Source organism: Pinus tabuliformis, chromosome 1_1, assembly GCF_031772625.1.
Source record: "Pinus tabuliformis cultivar Carrire ecotype Pingquan chromosome 1_1, CPIR1, whole genome shotgun sequence".
NCBI classification, from domain to species: Eukaryota; Viridiplantae; Streptophyta; class Pinopsida; order Pinales; family Pinaceae; genus Pinus; species Pinus tabuliformis.
This window is the reverse complement of record NC_142297.1, coordinates 578,971,398-578,991,780: the sequence shown is the minus strand read 5'-3', so window position 1 is coordinate 578,991,780 and position 20,383 is coordinate 578,971,398.

Here is a 20,383-nt window from a genome sequence, read left to right as displayed (position 1 = left end):
AAATAATCAATTATTTATAAACAAAAAATGTTTCTTTAAATATTGTGTCATATCCATAATCATTTCACGATAAATTTTACTATTAGTTGTTAATGATTTTTTGTAGATTTAAAAATGACTAGTAGCCATTTAATTTTGAAAATATAGTAATGCCTTTTTACTTCATTAAATTATAAATTTTAAGGTGGGTAATCATCGTAATGGTTTATCAATGGAAGAAACAATTCTTTTTTACTTGCTTCTTCAAAGGGAAACCTCCATTAATACAATAACAATATTTGACATCTCCCATAAAGGAGACTCTATCCTCGTTCATAAGTGCACGACAAAACTTATCCCCAATAACTATTGGTTTTAATGAATGGACTATATTACATTTATTACATGATAACCATATAATAGTAAATATTTTTTAATAATAACCAGCATAGTCTTACATCACATTATATGACCATTATACATATATTATTATTAACTCTAATATGCCCCGCAACTCCCATACATACCTATGGGGATTCTCGTCCTTTGAAAATAATTGCCCTTAATGCTTGTACCTATAATGTACATCCCAATATCAAAGTTCATGTACATGTGTTTACCTATTTTCAATATTAAATTATATTTTCAATATTAATAATGTATTAATATCTGTAGAATTAAAATATTGTATTTGCAAAAGAATTATAATATTGATTTAGTATTTATAAATATTTATCTAGAAAAAAATAACCTCTTAACATATATTTTTAAGTATATAATTTAAATCATTGTTTTATTTTGATTACAAAAATTATAAAAAAAAAATACAATAAAAATTGGTTTAATAATAAATATTGATATATTAAACTTTTGTGTTTAAAGACAAACATATATGCATTAGAAGTCATTTATATATATAAGCATACACATTAAAATTCATTCATAACTATATCTAAAATGGATATTACTAGTGCAACCATATAATTTAAATGGTTGTTAATTTTGATAGACATCAATCCCTAATAAGCACCAAAACAGTTACTTCATAATAATTCTCAAGTTGCTAAAATTAAAAAAAAAAACATAAAAAATTAACTAAATTATAGTTTTATTTAAAACAACAAATATAAGTGTGTATGTTAAAACATATATATATTTTAGAAAAACATGTAACAAGTTTCTTAACCATAGAGATTCACCTCTACTTTATCATGGAGATTCTCAATATGTAAATAGACTTTTCTACAATGCTATGACTTAGCAATACCACATACCGATAACTCATTTCATATGACACTTGTTGATATAACAATTTTTTTTTTAATTAATGAATTTAATTAAAAGAGAAAAATATGCATAACTACTTTAAAAATAAATCTTAGCTTTTGATTTATGTATACTACTACAAATATATTAGAATATTTTATGGAGGTTAAATCTGTACTATCCACCTAATAAATATTGATAATTAAATTTAAAATTTTGGAATCTCTATTAAAAAAGACATTCTTATTGATATAATTAAATATGTACCACCCACTTAATAAATATTGATAATTAAACTAAAATTTAAAAAACTTTATTTCAAAATAGATATACATATAGAGGTTAACTAATAAATATTAATAATTGAATTAAATTTTTGGAATCTCTATTAAAAAGGACATGCTTATTGACATAATTAAATCTGTACCATCCACTGAATAAATATTGATAATTAAATTAAAATTTTAAAAACTTTATTTCAAAATAGACATACATATTGACATAAGTAATTTTTTCATTTAAGTAAATTTTGAAATAAGATTTATATATAGTTCAATAAAGTGATATATTGAAGTCAAAGCTCTCACAAAACTCTTAAAAATATATATATTGGATTTTAGAGAAAATTGATTTTTAAAAAAAAATAAATAATAATTAAACTATATATTTAATATAATTTATAATTCATATAACTTAAAAAAAAATATTTTTCCATTATTCAAAAATCATTTTCCTTTTAGGTTTGAGAAGTATGATTTAATTATGTAACATGTGGGGACTTAAAATTATATGTAAACATATAAAAGAATATTTTCTTATTTGTGATTACGAAAATATATTGAAGTTTAATAAAAAAATTAAGTTATGATTTATTTAAAGTAAAAGTGAGTTGATATTTATAAATTTTGTTGGAGTATAAGAATTATTTTTTAATTACTAGGTATTTTTAAGAGTTATTTGTTATATAATTATTAGATTTTTTTTAATCAATATTTTTTTTGTATTGATGTTTATGTGAAGGTGTACTATTTTGCTTTGGTTGATTAACTTTGATATTATGTTAATTTTGACATAGTCTTATTATTTGTTGAGGACCTTAAATCGAGGAGTTAGTTATTCTTACTATTACCATTAGATATGATGATGATTGTGGTGTACCAAATTGATGTTATTATGTCTAATTATGATGATGAATTCATTGTATGTTGGCTGGTTTACATATTATAAAGACTATCTTCTTGAATTCCAATGAGCGACTATATTGATGTTTATGTTAGATTTTATAGCATGTGCAATTATATTAATGACTAACCTTATGAGCAGATATTAATAATTGTTATTTGAATATAACAAGAGGCCACCTAGATGCACTTGCATGTGATGGATCAACAATCCCTAGTTTAATTGATTGCATACTGTTGCTTCTAGAATTCAAGTTCTAACTAATATTCTAATATGGTTACTAATGTCATGATAGTGGTTGTAGGAACATGTCAATTGTTTGGTCGAATAACTCACACATGGTGAAAGAGCTGTACAAGATAGATAAAAATTCATAGGAGGGGTGGGACAATGTCCCTAATTTCACCAGATAACACTCCTGTTATGACTTGGGCTATAAGGTATTGGGATAACTTTGTCTTGAAGCTCACGATGCCATGGGGGTGGAACCCATATTGGGTCATTTACAAGGATTTACTCGGGGGCACACATAAAGGTAGTTTCCTTGATCCTAAGCACCATCAGTCTCACCATAAAGGGAAACATAAGAGATGACAATGGTCTCCATCATCACCCCCAGTTTCCACTCTTAGTCACAGATGCCTGAAGGGCAAGCGACACACACCCTTGAAACTTCGAGAGGAATTTCTTGAAGGGCATGACTGACTTGACACCTTTTGCATCAGGTGGAAGGTAATTAAGGGTTCATTCTCATGCAATGATAAACACTAATACACATAATGTAAGTAAGTGGGTTTTGAAAAATAAAATCAGAAGTAAACTTTGGGGAATGGGATAATTGGTATAATTATGAAAATTGAACTAAATAAGTAACTCTATCATCCTCACTCTTAAAAAACCTTTAATATCTAATGCATATTTAAATAGTTCCTAAGTACGTGAACTATTCTAATAACAAAGAGAAAAGGGGACATAGAGTTAAAATACAAACATTAATCCAATGATACATTAAGAAAAGATGGTTGTGCATGAAATTGAAATAATAATAATAATTTAAAATTTGGGAAATTATATTTAATGAGAGAATTTCCATGTGGCAATAACATAACACAAAAGTTTCCAACTAAGATTTTAATTTGTGAAAAATTAGGGAGTGGTTGGGGGACAAAATATGAGACCGAACTGTTGATTTAAGTTGAACACAAAATAGGGAGTACAAGTTGGGATCAGGTGACAAGTGTCATTACAGAAACCTTTTATAAAAGAATGAGAAAGTTATGAGAAATTGACTCTATCTTTACCATATTGTTGGATTACTATCCTAATGCCATTGTGTACTTAGAGTGACTATTGAGATCTATGGTGAGTTTGGTGAAAGTGAGAGCTCTGTGAATGGGAAAATATTGAACTTGATTTCTCTCTTCCACTTACTAGTGTTTTCTTCTTTGTTGATTTCATTGAGATATTAGGGTTACAGAGACTTGGTAATCAAATCAATGTTATAGAAAAAGGATAAAGTGAAAGGAAAGGACATAGAAAGTGTAATACACAGAGAGTGTTAAAAAACAAAAGTGAGGGAGTGATAAAGGGTTTTCAAGTGTGCAAATCCAATGGAGAAAAAAGGAAATAAAGTGAGAATCTAAAGGAGATTAACCATGCTCTTAGAAATCGATGGGGCCATATGCGAAAGGTGGAGAGACAACTTCAGGAGGTTGTATAACCTAGCAAAAGAGACGAGCAATCATACAAATTTCTAAGACATATTTTAGTAGTAGCATGAGGGTTTTTACAATATATTTTGGAAAGGTTGTACAAGCCATATGATGCATTAGAAACACAAAGTTTTGTTGTAAATTTATCTTTTTTCTTAGTGCGCTATCTTCCTAGTTTGGGAGTCATTGCAAGATTGGAGAAATTTTAATGAAAAGATGATATTTGAATGGTAGAAATATTTGTGTATATTTTGGAGACTGGTTTCCTATAAATTCCATTGGTTTTTTATTTCCAATTAAATATCTAGAAAATACCTTTTATCTTGAGTTGAAAAATCCAATCTAAATTAATTTTTCAGTAAGGAAATCATGAGGAATTAATTTAATAAGGTTGTTGGAATAGAGATTTTAACATGGAATCAAAGCCTAATCTTTGAGAGAAGTTGATTTGCATGTAGTTACAATAACATGTATGAAGGTTACCTTTTGGATGAATCATTGCACCCTTTGAAGGGAATGTTTTTTTTTTTTTTTTTTGGTAGGTAAGCACCCATGGGGGATTTGAACCAGTGACCTATCGCAAGGAGTGCCTTAACAGTGCACCCATTCACCGTCAATCCAAAGCCCCATTGGCTTTTGGAGGGAATGTTTCAATTTGGAGTCCCTAGACATGATTTTTGAGTGAGTTGTCCATATTTTGGGGGTCACATGTGCAACACATATGGAATTGACATGCATTTATCGAGGACAAATTTACATATGAAAACATTTTAATTCATTTTGAGAGAATTGTTGGCGGTATTTTGAATCATCCACTCTTGTATCATGGATATTTTATGCATTGTGATCTTAGCTCTAGAAATTATAAAGAGATAAAGACATTTTTATACTTACTTAAGGCTTTGCTAGGAAAATATTGTTATTTTAATGAGGTGGGTGATAGATATTTGTTAAAGAAAGAGAGGCATTTCTCATTTGGATTCATTACTATAACTTGTGGTGAACAACTACTAGTTGAATATGACTTCTTTATTTTTCTTATGGATAAATAGCTTGAGTGACCTCTTGACAATGATATCTTGCAAATGCTTTAAAACTTTCATGGATTTTATTGGATACAGTTTATGGATGAAGCGATTTCTTGAGTAAGTGGTCTCACTTAGTTTTTTGGATGTTTTTCATGAATGATTACAATTGCAATTGTGCTCCTATAATGGTGGTGGTGCATTGTCTTCACATTTTCATTAAACAAGTCCCTTCTTCAAAACCTTAGAAGATTACTAGTGGAATATCTTCCCTTGAACTAATTAAAGCTTCTAAGGCACTAGGTGGATATTCTAAGGTTTTTAGTGGAAAACCCTAGATATCACCATAGATATACTTACAACCTCTCAAGGGATTCCTTATTTGACCCTATGTGCCAAAAAAAAATAGTAGGCATTAGTGTTCTTCCATATTGTTAATCATATTTTCAAACTTTTGCTTTTTGTGTATGTTCTAGGGTAAATCTAGGGTTTTTTAGTTTAATTTTAATTTTCAATCATAAAAAACCGTAGTTGTCTATGGTTTTCTTGCATATTTTAACTTAAAAACTTAAGGTTTGTCTACGTGTTTTTTATCTAGAATAATTCCCATTGCAATAAATTCATTTGTTGATCTATATTGTTGGATATTTAGGCTTATACGTATTGTTTTGATTCGATGTTACATCTGTTTCATTTTTCTAAATTTATAAGTTGTATAAGCCCTATATATATCCATTGTTTTATTCATAATTTGTATTTGCTTATAACCTATTGAAAGGGATGAAATACATTACTATTGTAACTATTTTGATACTATACATTTCATCTAAATTGCAACTTTTACAACAACCATTGGTAATTTTCATATTATCATTGTGTGCATTTAATTTTGCACTAGATAGTAATTCAATAAACACTTTAAATAGACATAACATCACATTAAAATAAAATATGGAATTACATTGAGTAACCACCTAATACTTCCTTATAATATCTCACTGGTGCTAAATTTGGTAGCTAAACAGGTGACATTAGAATTGATCCCAACTTGCATTAGGAATCCTATAGGATACTAAAGAAGCCTCCCTTGTGTTGGCTCCATCTTTCACAAACTAGTTGTTGCTTATGTTATAGTGGTAACACTTTAATATGCCACTAGTTTTAGCACCTTGTGAGAGATTTGCATTGGTGCTAGATTTTGTGATAATAATTTTCCATAGTATTCGATGAGAATTGTGTTTTTCTCCTCAGATATTTGAAATTTTTGCTTCAACCTTTCATATGACATCAAACCGAATTCTAACTTAAGTTTACTCATATAGAAAATTCATTAAAGGAATGGAGTCTCTATTCCTTGTAGACTTTTCAAGACCTTGTGCTTGTAAGGTGAAGCAACCATCATTGTGAAGGCATTTGGGATTCACCTTGGTCGCCCCACACCTATGATTAGTATAAGGCGTCACCCTATTCCTAGATTTTATATAAATTCGTATACTCTCAAAGGAAGTAATTATGGCACCATGGTAATTTCATGAAATTTGCCTTCTTTTATATATAAAAGAAATTATGGGAGAATATTACTCCAAAGTTTGATGTTGACACTCTCTTATTGTTCTACATGTCACTTCATTCTTGAAATATGTCTCAAAGCTCCATGAAAAACATGAGGATGTATTGATAATACTATTTTTATTTTCAATGAAAGAATACTAAGATGGGTCAAGTATTGCATTAGCCTAAGGAAGATAACTTCTCTTGTAGGTTTAATCCAAGTTTTCCTCAAACATTGGAGTCCTTGCTCTCAAGAGTATGATAGGAACCTTGAAGATCTTGTGGCAACCCTACATGAGTGTGAAGAATCATCCCATGGTTGTATGAAGAATCAATCACATCAAAGAGCGTATTGATGAAGGTCTTTCTCATGTTACCATGTTATAACATGAACCAACTCAGGATTCCTTTAAAGATCTAGGGAAAGAAAAAGAAGCTCCTTTTAACCCAATCAAAGATCAAACATGTGATGAGCACATTGTTGAAGGTCACACTGAAATCCATGAGCCTGTTTATGGAGAATCTCATTATTCCGAAAATGGAGATTTTGGTGGAAATTTGAAAATCAAACAATCCTAGCTATAAAATTTTTAAATAAGAGCAAGAGATACCTCATGTGTCCATTGAAGAAGATGAATTTGATAAAGACATCAATGGTCAGAGAATCCAAGCTTCCATCTTTCCTTTAGATGAAGACAAGAGTTTGGTGAGATGTACTCCTTTCCAAGCTTTTTAGTTTTATGATGCATCATGTGATGATTTGGAAAGGAGGAGTTTGCGAGAATACCCTTGGATTTGGTCAATTTATTATTTAATGAAGAGCATGATGAGCATGATATTGAAAATATTGACAATATTCTACATATTGGAAGGCGTAAATGGGATATGAGTTGTTTCCATTTTGATGGAGATCATATTTATGATACAGACGATCATTTTAGAGTTAAGATTGAAAAATTGTTTCATTTGGAATAACTATCTTTAGTAAATGGATTTTCCAAAGTATTGCATAATTAATGTCCAACCATGTTTTCTTATGGATGGCTTAGAAATTTTCAAATTGGAGAAAATTTGGTGGATAAAGAAAATGCATATTTTTCCTTGGGTCATTCACAACCATATTTGTATGAAGGATGATGGTGTTTCTATGGGGCATGTGTATGATAGTCAATATTCATAATTTTTCCAGCCACATTATTTCATAGACAGGGTAAAATTTTTGTGGTTAAATGGATGTGATTTCAGTGTTGAAAATGTAGAAATTTTCCAATCATCTTTTCCTCTATATTTTGAAAAAATTGTGTATAAAAAGTAAACATTAAACGATGCTTTTATGTTTGTAAGCATGAGGTCTCCAGAAATCCATAATAGAAATTTCCAACAACTCCTTTCTTTACTTTTCCCTCAAATTATCATGTAAATTACAACTAAGAAATATCTCTTTAGCATTTATATATATATATATATATATATATATATATATATATGGAAAAGGTGTTTTTGAGTTTTTAGCGACATATAAAAGTGAAACAAGCCCTAAGTTGGGAGTTAAAATAAATAATTCATGATTTGAATTTATGCCATGTTTTTAATCCATGTCTTTGTTGATTAACCATAGGGTGTTTTTCATATTTCTTGAGATTCCATCTCAAGCCTTGACATGTGACATTATACATGAAAACCAAGAAGGCCATCTCTTAAAGTAAGTGGATTAGTGTTATGAGATGCAAGTGTTGCATCATGCAAGCCTTGCTTAGAATAAGGATGAGCCCATCATTGCTATATTTCAACCCCATTCAAAAATGGATAAAATAAACTTGTAGATGCACATCCCAATCTTGGCATGATTTTATTACTCTTGTCTATCCTCATGAGTTGGGCTCTATGTTTGGCCATGATACAATGTATGGGCCAACTCATGATCATTTTATACTTGATATATTTTTGTTTCAGTTCATAACTAAGCACATGGGTAGAACTTTTGATCTTGTTAATTGTTATGAACATAAATTATGTAAAAATAAATAAAAATAGATAATAAATAGTAATCATAATAATATAAATATAATAATAAATAAAAGTAAATTAACTAATGGTTAGTTAGTTAATAATGAAAAGGCATGTCTTAGAGACATGCCTGTTTGTGAAAGGATACTTACCTGGCTATATATACAGGACCCTCATTCTCATTTGTACTCATCCTACATCAATTCTTTTATTCAATATACAATTACAGTTATTGTCCTACGATGCATGTCCTTGACTACGAAATATTTTAAATATTTCCGCTACGTATACGAATTTTGGTCATTACATTGGTATCAGAGCTGTTCGATCCTCTGGTCACTCAACCGTTGCACAGAGGCGTGTTCTTCGATCCAAGTCTTTGACCGTCAAATTCATCAACATTGTTGTTGTTGAAGCGTTTCGCTACAAGAATTTGGAGTTTCTCCATTTCACTATCAAGCATTTGGCCATTCAATATATATATATATATATATATATATATATATATATATATATATATATATATATATATATATGGAGAGAAAATAAAAGTAAAAAAAAAAGATTAAAAAAATATAGAAACCCATGTTAATTGCCCATGGTATTTTAAAAGTAAAAGGGTTTTGAAGAATATAAAAAAATATATATTAAAAAGACACTTTTAAAGGAGGCTTGAAGTACAAAGTCCAAAGGAACTTTAAATATAATACTTTAAGTCATCTCAACAAAACAAATGGGATCAATCATTGAAAAAAAATGATGGAGCTCAATTCTAAAATGAATAAGGAAGAAAGGTTTTCCTATAATGGTCTTTCAGTTACAGATCACAGAGTAATTACATTAAAAGGAAGTATCAAAGGAAGAAAAATTAATGTCGCCATCAGCCCAAGCAATGATAAAAATTATATCAACATCAAGTGGGCAAATCAATTATTAATTCTAGAGCTAAGCATTGGTGTAAAGAAAAACATTTTTGACCAAAACGAGTATAAAATTAGTGATCTACAAGTGACAATAGGTCATTATGACTACATATTTCAATTTCATGTTGTAAGGACGGATAAAAACACTGACATCATACTCGGTCAACCCTGGTTTAAGGATTTGGGTACATTCATGTTAAACATAAAGAAACAAGTTTTGACATTTCCTTATAAAGGGAAGATGGTCATGTTTCGAGACATAACAAGTAAATCAAAATCAATAAAATCTTCATTAGAAGACCTTAAGGATATCTCAGACTTGATGTTTCAAGATAACAAAAAAACGATATCAAAGAAGCAAAAAGAGCTTGAAGAAGTCGTTTGCAGCAAAGATAAAGAAATTTTGCGCCTCAGAGTTCACCAAGAAAAACTACTCGAACAAGTCAAGAAAGCTCAAGAATCAAAGAGGGAAGACAAGGAGCGTTTATTAGAACAAGAAGAAGAAAATTTATGTTTAAAGAACCTTAACCAAACATTAGTAGAACAAATCAAGTGTTTAAAAGACGAGAAGTGTGAAGGCAAAAATAAAGTTGACTCAGAGAATGAGGAATGCTTACGTCTCAAAAATCATAATCAAAATCTGCTAAAATAGATTAAAAAACTTAAGGACGAAAATAAATCATTGATGAATAGGTTCAAAGAACTTATCACAAAGGAAGCATCAAAATCTCCAGACGTAACAGTCCAAATTGAAGAAATAAACATTAATACCATTAATCTCGTAGTTCATTGAAATCCAAACCCTATTGAAGTAAAAACGTACTCAGAGGTTGTCATTCAAATAGAGGAGACACCAAATAAGGATTCAATAGTTAAGTCAACAACAATAATGCCTGATGGAAATCAGGAAACTGCCATAAAAACGTTTAAGGAAGTTCAAACAAGGAAAATTCCTTATCTACATCCGAATCACAAGAGTAGACACCTTAATCAATCTACAAATTTATATCATGTAAAACATAAACAAACTTATGTTTCAAAGAATATTGAAGTGAACTCAATTCGGTCATACGATAACTATTCACCACACATCTCCAAGGATCAAAAGATTCCCTCGAAGATTAATCTAGGATGGTCCGATCCATTTTTAGTATGAAAATTCTGTCTATCGCTCAGAACATCATATCGTCTTGTATCAACATAGATAAAAGCTCAGAACAAGAAGATATTCTGAACAACAAAAGAGATCTGATTCTTCATCAGTAAGCTTTGAAGACAAAGTTTTTTGAAGGAGAAGGCAATGTTATGAACATAAATTATGTAAAAATAAATAAAATAGATAATAAATAATAATCATAATAATATAAATATAATAATAAATAAAAGTAATTAACTAATGGTTAGTTAGTTAATAATGAAAAGGCATGTCTTAGAGACATGCCTATTTGTGAAAGGGTACTTACCTGGCTATATATACAGGACCCTCATTCTCATTTGTACTCATCCTACATCAATTATTTTATTCAATATACAATTACAATTACTGTCCTACGATGCACGTCTTTGTCTATGAAGTATTTTAAATATTTCCGTTGCGTATATGACTTTTGGTCGTTACATTAAGTTTGTCTGATTATACCTAGCATTTTCTTGTCAAGAAGGTTACAACAAGAAAGTTGTTGGTCATGTTATGTATTTCCTTTATGCATCTTCATTGTGCTTTCTCAGTTGATTGGTTTAAGTTATCACTTGAATTCATACATTTGTAGTTGCATTTTATTTAGTATTGTTTGTGTGTGTGTATGTATTATATGAAATAAAGATTTTTCCACATTTCCTTTATATTTTTTCATATACCAGGGGGGATCATATCCCCCTCCTCAATTTTTCTAATGGTTTTATGTTAAGATCTAACAAAGCTTTTAGAGTGACTTAGAGTGTAGGTATTAGAGTTACAAATATTGTTGACATTTTCACGCACTCTATGGTGAAAACGTCTACACATTGGAGTCAAACATTACCTCGTCACATCTATAGGTAACTAGAGGACATTTTATTCTCCTATGATCCTAATTAATGAAAGTAGTTCCATATATGATATCTATAGTTCTTCACAAATATTTGATGATACTTCCCACATTTTTCTCAGCTCACTCACATTTAATGATTATGGTTCTCAATATATACGAGGTACCATTTTTCTTGCTTCTTATCAAATGTTAGTGCCTTATGTATTTGAATAGAAAGCATTGATCATTTGAGTCAAATAACGAATCATGATGCTCTAAATTTGTGTCTTTTTCCTTGACTCACCTTGGTACTCATCATCTCTTCTAAAAAAGTTGTCATTCCTACATTGAGTGGTACAACTGGAGGGATTTGAAAGGTGTATATTTCCATATCCCAATTCATAAATAATATTTTTCATCTCTCCTAATTTTCGCGCCCCCCAACGATTTGTTATCATATGTCACAGGAAGGTTCATGCTTCATAGTCCAATGAAAAGAAGGAGCTATACGCATGAGGTTAACACAATTCAACATAAGAAAAAAGGAAGAAGGAAAAAGAAATATATAAATTTCAAAGTACAAAAGAAATGAAGGGATATAAAAGGCAAGTTCTCTAAAGCCAAAGCGAAGCTTGAGAAATACCTCCTTTCTATAAGGCCACTACAAAAAATTATATGTGATGAAATACATAACGAAAAGAACTAAATAAAATTATGCCAAGTCCTATGCCATGAAATGCATATACAAGAAATTGAGGCTCAATGAAATGAGGCGAAAAAAGAGGAAAATAAGGAAAAAATCAGGAAAATGCAAGTAAAGTGGTAATAAGATGCAATGCAAAGGAAATAGTAACTTAATGCATAATTATTCCTCTATAAAGATGTTCATGTGCACGAATACCTTGAACAACCTAACATAAATATACAATACAATTCATGGTGTTACTTCCCAAATCATACCATCACCATACCTATTGCGTGGGAATTACTTCTTTTCTTGGATATTGACACATGTAATAGGGGTTAGTGACCACCCTCTCGTATCTAAACTTGACAAATATATGAATTTTATGAGTTATTATGAAGTTTGAAGATGATGCTTAAAGTGATATACCTAATAACATTACATTATATATATATATATATATATATATAAGATTGTGTGTCTTAAGATGGATGTATGCTTAACCTTTGGCTTGGGAAACCGTAACCCAAGGACATTTAAGTCGTCAAAATCACTCGACGATCGCACCCGTCCCGGGCCACACCAACCCTTAACCTGACATGTTAAGACTTTTTCCCACATATCTAAACTTGACAAATATATGAATTTTATGAGTTATTATAAAGTTTGAAGATGATTCTTAAAGTGATACACCTAATAACATTTACATGAAATATGAGTCTCTCTCTCTCTCTCTCTCTCTCTCTCTCTATATATATATATATATATATATATATATCTATAGTTTGTTAAATTGTGTGAGTTCTGAGATGTCTGCATGCTTAACTTTTGGCTTGGGAAACCACAACGCAGTGGCATCTAAGCTGCCAAAATCACCCGAGAATCGCACTTAGCCTAGGCCACACCAACACTTGACATGACTAGATTTTTCCCACAAGATTTTGAACTAATAACCTTGACACCACAATATGCCTTAATTATACACCTTATCACTATCTATTCTATACCCTTTAAATTTATATAAATCTATATTTTACACTTACACAAAATTATCATTAATCATAATTTTAAAATATTTAAATTCATAAAAACATAAATTCATGAAAACATTTTTCAAAACTTTAGAAAATACAATTATAAATAAATAATTGAACTCATATATACATTGTATCTATATTTTTTACTTTTCCTCCCTTTATAACATAGACACATATTCATTATTCAAATCATTACCTAAAATCTCATTTTAACGTGAAATTAATATGTTGAATATTAAACACTTTGTTTGTAACTTATAATATAATCCAATCTCATGTACACATTTGATTTATGTATTCTCTCAATTTATGGCACACACACATTTTATTCTTCCTCCAACATGGTATGTTGGGCTAAAATATCATTTTAATGTTAAACTAATAAGTTAATAATAAACCCTTTTTTTTTCAAAGTTAGAGTAGGTTCTAAATCACAATCACTAAGTTTATGTTATAAATCACAATCACTAAGTTTATTGTGCAGTTTTATAATTAGGGTATTTTTTTAGAATTTAAATACTATGTTAATGTATAATGTTAGAAACAAATATTTTAAATTGAAAATTTATACCTATAAAATTTAGGTAAATATTTAATAAAAGAAAAATGTAATTTATTATTATAAATTTTGATGAATATCATTTATATATATATGAAAGATAGACAAATATTTAATTAGATAAAGGAATATGTTTTTTAGAAAATCTCTAAAAAAATAGCCAATTAGTAAAATTTTATCGCTAAAAATTTCCAAGTTCATAATCACTTAATCAAACAAACCAAATATTGCAATGAACAATGAATTGGTCAATTTAAGATCACCATAAGGTAATTAAGAGAGCTAGTCGATAAATTATCACAATGCTAGTAGAAACCACTACCCATACTGCAATGGTGATATATATATATATATATATATATATATATATATATATATATATATATATATATATATTAAAATAGTTAATTGTATATATTAGTAGATTTTTCCTATAGGACGTAGAATGGACAGATAGGCTGTTATGTTAAGGTACTCCATGGTGAAAAGTTCACTAGTTCGAAAATCCGTGGGCAAAAATCTAGCCATGCTAAGGGTTAGTGTGGCCTAGGCTGGGTGCGATCATCGAGTGACTTTGATGAGTCAGATGTCCCTGGTTCACGGTTACTCAAATCATATGTTAGGCATGCTAGTCATCTTAGGACTCAAATTACCTAACAAACAAACAAAATACTTAATTGTATATATTAGTAGGTTTTAATTGATGAATTATGGTGTTTAGTTATAATTATGTATCATAATGATAATGGTTGATGATACTAAAATTTTCATTTGCACAAACCATGAGGTGTCAACTAGTTGGTTTGATGGGGGTTTAGACCCAACCAGGTCTCAAGTCCAAACCTCATGGGGATATCTTGAGGATGGAAGCCACTTTTAGGGGGAATTAAACTATCCCAGGGGGTGTCCAAACTCGATTGATCTTTGCCAATATTGTTGATAACATCCCACTTGTAAGTAGATCATTAGGGGCATTTATATCAATATATGGGCTGGATCTGACATAGGCTCGACCTACTTACCAAAAAAAAAACATTTACACAAAATTTATCAATGTTTAATTTGTGTTTTTTTTCCAAGGGTAAAAACATATTTTTATTGATATAGCAAAAATACATAGTTAGATGTTTTTGGTATTCATAAGTGTTGTTAAACTCTTTACATGGCATTTCAATGTCCAATTCATCATCACATAAAAACTGAAGTTTGTTTCTATTTCATTATGTATATAGCCTCTTCAAAAAAAAAAAAGATTCAAAGTAATACACTAACCATTCATCCAATGATCTATGCAAGTCAATAACTGTAAAAAATATTAGATAAAGCACTAAAACAAATAAAATTAGGTCTATGGTTCATGATTATATTCTATAGTATATTTTTTCTAGATGGTTGTAATGATTTAATTTCCTTGGTGCAACCCAACTTTAGCATTGAGAACCCGACTACTACATAGTTTATGTCCTTGTAAATATGATACATGTTCATGAACTTCAACATACAAGATTTTTCATGTAAAATTTTTGAGAGAAATTTCTCTACACATTCATTGGCTAACCAACATCGAGTCTCCAAAAATTTATAATTGGGTTACACCAAATTCTAGTGTTGTTTTAAGAGCAACATTAAGGCCATAATTTCATATAAGTAATTGGTTTCTTGACCCATTCTAGTTTAAAAAAAGACATTTTGATATAAATATAGGTATAATCTCCTTCCTAAATCTCCCTTAAAAGGGTTCCCCTATAAAACACCATTGTAAAAACACGTGGAATATTCTTATTTATTGCTCCTTCCTCTTCTTATTTTTTATACTGCCTTACTCCTTTCCGTGTCATGTGATTAAAAGGAGAAAGGTAGTTACACCATTAGGGTTCTTTTTGGAAGGTTAATAAACCACTTGGCAGGCTAAGACACTCAGGTGCTTGTTGAAATGGGATGAAAAACCACTAAGTGCTTGCCTTGGAGGCCGATAAACAACTTAAATGCTTTCCAAGTAAGTTGATAAACCACCTGGATAATGGTATTTGGAATCTTGCAATGCTTTCCTTGAAAATTCAGATGATAAACCACCCATAGAGTGAGATCATTATCTTGGAATTGAGCAGAACTTCACCGAACCTTGGATGAATATCTTTGATCTATTTTAGAGAGACGTAAGAGTCACTATGGAGCTTACTACATGTGACAATTGATAAACCACCTAGATAGTGCACTCCCTCTCTTGGATGATTAACTTGATAGTAGTGTGCAATTACCTTTAGCATTTAACTCCTAGTCTATGAATCTAGCTCGATGGTGGTCAGCTACAAGAAAGATTGCAGTGTAGTTGGCCTATGGTTGGGAGGATATTTGAAGTCCCTCCTTCAATTTCCATCCTCATTAAATACACAAATAAGTATATTTCATTGTTGTCCAAAGCTATGTTCATGTTTGGTGTGATATTTTTCATGTCCATGGATGTAATGTAAGTCTGGACTATGTTGTTCACTAATTTTATTCATGACTGGGATATGAATTTGTGTGGCTATTATTAGTTGTGCTGGATCATGATGTTCAACATTTTTTTATGAATGACTTATATCTCTATATAAACTTAATTTATTGTTGATTAGGGTTCTTTGAATGAGTTTAACAGTAGACCAATATGGCTTGAGTAAAATGACATATTTTCTTGCTAAGATATGAGTGTTGTGTGAATTCATGTTGGGGTTTGGTTCCCTCTCTTGTCTTAGAAACTATTTACTTCTTGTGATAGCCGCAATTGCTTTCACTCATGTATGCTATGTAAATATTTTTATAAATTGGGTTGAATATTGGGACACAAATTCCAAAGTATGGGGAGGTTGCTTCCCTGGGAAGGTGAAACTATCCTTAAGGAAGGAAAATATGAAATTGTTGGGACAACTATTGAAAGCTAGTTGTTGTATGTTTTAAAGAATTGGTTTTTGAATTTAAGATAATTGAAGGAAAGGTACGCAGGGACATTCTCCTTTGAAGAAAATGAACGCAAGAAGAGGACCCCGAAATAAGTGAAGGGACGAGAGTACTATTGAAGGAAGAAGGTCGCAACACGTGGGAGGAAGAGGATCATTGATTAGATGTGACAACTAGTAAAGAAGGAGGTTGTGGTGAGAAACATGGGCAATTGTCATTGGTTAACAAGATTTTTCTAGTAGAGTCATTGTCAGAGGTTTAGATGAGGAGAACGAGGAGAAAATGCAAGGGAGGAGGAGGAGCAACACGAATAAGTTTCTGGATAAGAGCAAGAGGGAAAGCTTGATCAACATGGAATAGGAAGAACACAAAGAGAAGAAAAAGGATCAAACTTCGGTTGGCGATAGATGTCAGGGAGGAAAACATATCTAGGTGCAAAAGAAATTACATCTCGAGTCCCCATTAGCCATAGGGTGGAGATGGTGATTCTCGAAAAATACCTAAGGGTTGGGGTGGAGGAATTCTTCCCAGTAAAATTCCTGGAGGATTTCTGGATGGCTTCCTTATTGTATGTTTGATTTTTTTGTGGTTTTAAAGTCCCCAATTTGGGTGGAACCAAAATTTTGAGTTTTCAAGGGTGGAGACAGTGAGTCTCTAGATTCCTTGTGTGTTTTGTTGCTTACAAGTCAGTAAGAGGGTGGAGGAAGAAAAATATCTACAGTCCCTGGAGCAACTGAAATACCCCTTAGTCTCTGGAATTTGGCTCGGGGTTGATAGTTGTAAGTGAGAAATGGCTGCAATTATCTATGGTTGGGTGGAGAGTCATCATCGTAGACTCATTTTCCCAAACGTTCCTAAGATAAGTGTTCTTATGTATTTGCAATGATAGTGAATATATGTTTTCCTTTCTTAACTGAAATGGTGTATATAAATTTATTTAACATGGTTTATATTCTTACAATTTACATGAATGACTAACATATTGCTAGTGCTGGCTAGAGGCATTGGAATAACTTGTATTGACATGGGTCATTAATGCAATAGTGATTGACATATAAGTCCTTTCATTACAAGGTTGTGAATATAATCATTTCAAGCCCTTATAATATGGCTTTTGTGATTGTGTGGAAGTGTTGAAGACTTCTTCCTCATCTTTTTTGTTTACAAGGAGGTATTCTCTAAGACCTTATGGGAAGGATACCCTGGTTCTAGGTTAGTAATTCTATAACATTATCAACGCTTTGGTCTAAATAAACAACATACTCATGTGTTGTGTAAAGCATAACCTCATGAGCTTGAATGGATTAATTTCATGCTTTGCACGTTATGTAAAGTTACATCTCTACTATGTATGAATTGATGATGGATCTATCAGGGATAACAACCATATTCTATATGTTATCTCAGTACTGAGATGACGTGGTAACTCCCTTCTTGAATGGTTGGTTATAGCCATGGACCTTAACCTGATTTGTATTCCACTAGCAAATATTTATGTGCTAGTTACTTCTGTTAACAAGTTCCCTGGAAATCCTTCATGGGTTGCTGCTTCCCTATCCATTAAGCAAGAGAACGTTTATACATATATGTATATATGTATCTATATCCACTTGTGTGGTTGCAGTACGCTCTAGTTGCATTGTGGTGAGCAGTATGAATATTAGAGGCTCTTTAGGGGTTACCAAGTCTGTAAGAAAAGGTGTGTGATAACCATCAGTGCAACCCTTGCATGGAATTCCCATCCACAAGAATGAAATGCTTATGGGATCTTAATATTACCACTCATCTATTTATATCCATGATTTATGCCTATGAGTGGCCTTAGAAGGAGGGATTCCTAATGATTTGGAGAGTGTTGATCTTTTTGTGGCCTTTTTGGCACCATATGCTATTTGTAGATTTGGAGGGGGTAACCTCGTTGAAATCTCAGGAGGGATATCATTGAATCGTGCTCATAAAATCTCAGTTTCCATGGCTAGACTCTGACGCAAGTCAAGACATTCATAGAACCACTGCAACCGAGCCATGTTTGAGTTCTTTTGCAAAGAGTGTGTAGCACAAAGTGGGATAATTTCTTTATGAGAACCATTGTAATCCAAGAGTGAATGTATATATCATAGCCCGAGTCTCGGGTAGAGATATCTCAGTTAATATTGGGCAAAGTCGAGTTGGGAATGGTCTCTTTATAGACATAGGTGTGAGGCTCTACCTTGTAATCTTATTCGTAGACCTTATCCATCTAGCATGAAAAAGTCTTGATGTGGAATTGACTAAGTGGATGATCCAATTACGCTTTATTCAAACCGATTTGGCTAAAGCTAGAATGACCCGAAGGTCTTGTTTCTAGAGGACCATGAAGCATTGTTGTTTTCTGGCTCTCTTTCCTCTAACTCTTGCGGTCAGACGCATGACTGAGTCCCTATAAGAAAGGGCGAGGTCAAAGTTCATCCTATTGCTCCATTAAGTGAGTTGAGGATGAGTTCGACCTCCTGACTCGATGGATGAACAATAATTTGGGTTGGGCCCAAAAAAATGGAGTGATGGCTTCAATGGAAATGGAGCCAACCTATGACTTAGAGTAAGGGGTGGCCCCATGCGCCTATTTTATATATGTATGAATTCGAGGTTGGGCCTAATGTACTTGAAGTGGTGTTTTTTACCAAAGTATCAATATGACCTTCAACCAAAAACTATGGATTTGGATCGTAAATCGAGATTCACCTTGGTAAGGGTTCTGACGGGATAATTGGTATATAATACAAACACACACACACACACACACAAACGTACTTGAAGTGGTGTTTTTTACTAAAGTATCAATATGACCTTCAACCAAAAACTATGGATTTGGATTGTAAATTGAGATTCACCTTGGTAAGGGTTCTGATAGGATAATTGGTATATAATACACACACACACACACAAGACTGTAAAATAGTGCATAGCGTGAGGTTATGGAGCCCACCAACGAATGGGTTGGTAGCTAATAAAATACTACTAAGAGGTGTTAGAAGGTTGGTTAGTATGGCCACGTGGTGTGACGATGATGTGGCGTCATCAGATTCGCTAGAAATTTCAAGGTTCATAACTCTCGATACAGAGATCAGATCGGGGTAAACTTTTATATCAGAGGAATTGTCTGACCGAGACAAACACAATGGTGATATCCATCTCTAGTCTTATGGAAAAAAAAAGAGAAATTTGATTATCCCATCTCTCTAAATGTACAAGGGAGATCATATTAACAAGTGAACACTTTCCACCTGGGTGAAGGTGGGGAGTTGATTATAGGTGGTATCAAAGCATCCATGTTCAACACTTGGACTGGATGGGCTCTATCATGGGAAAGTAACATCAGAATTCCAACAAGAAGGCCTCATAATGATTTTTAGAAAATTTATAAAACAAACCTTTAGGTGTTAAAATCCGGCCTGTACATTATATAGATTGTGTAGTGATATAGATTGTGGTTTCAATCAACCTGGCATAATAGATTTACCAAAAATAGGAT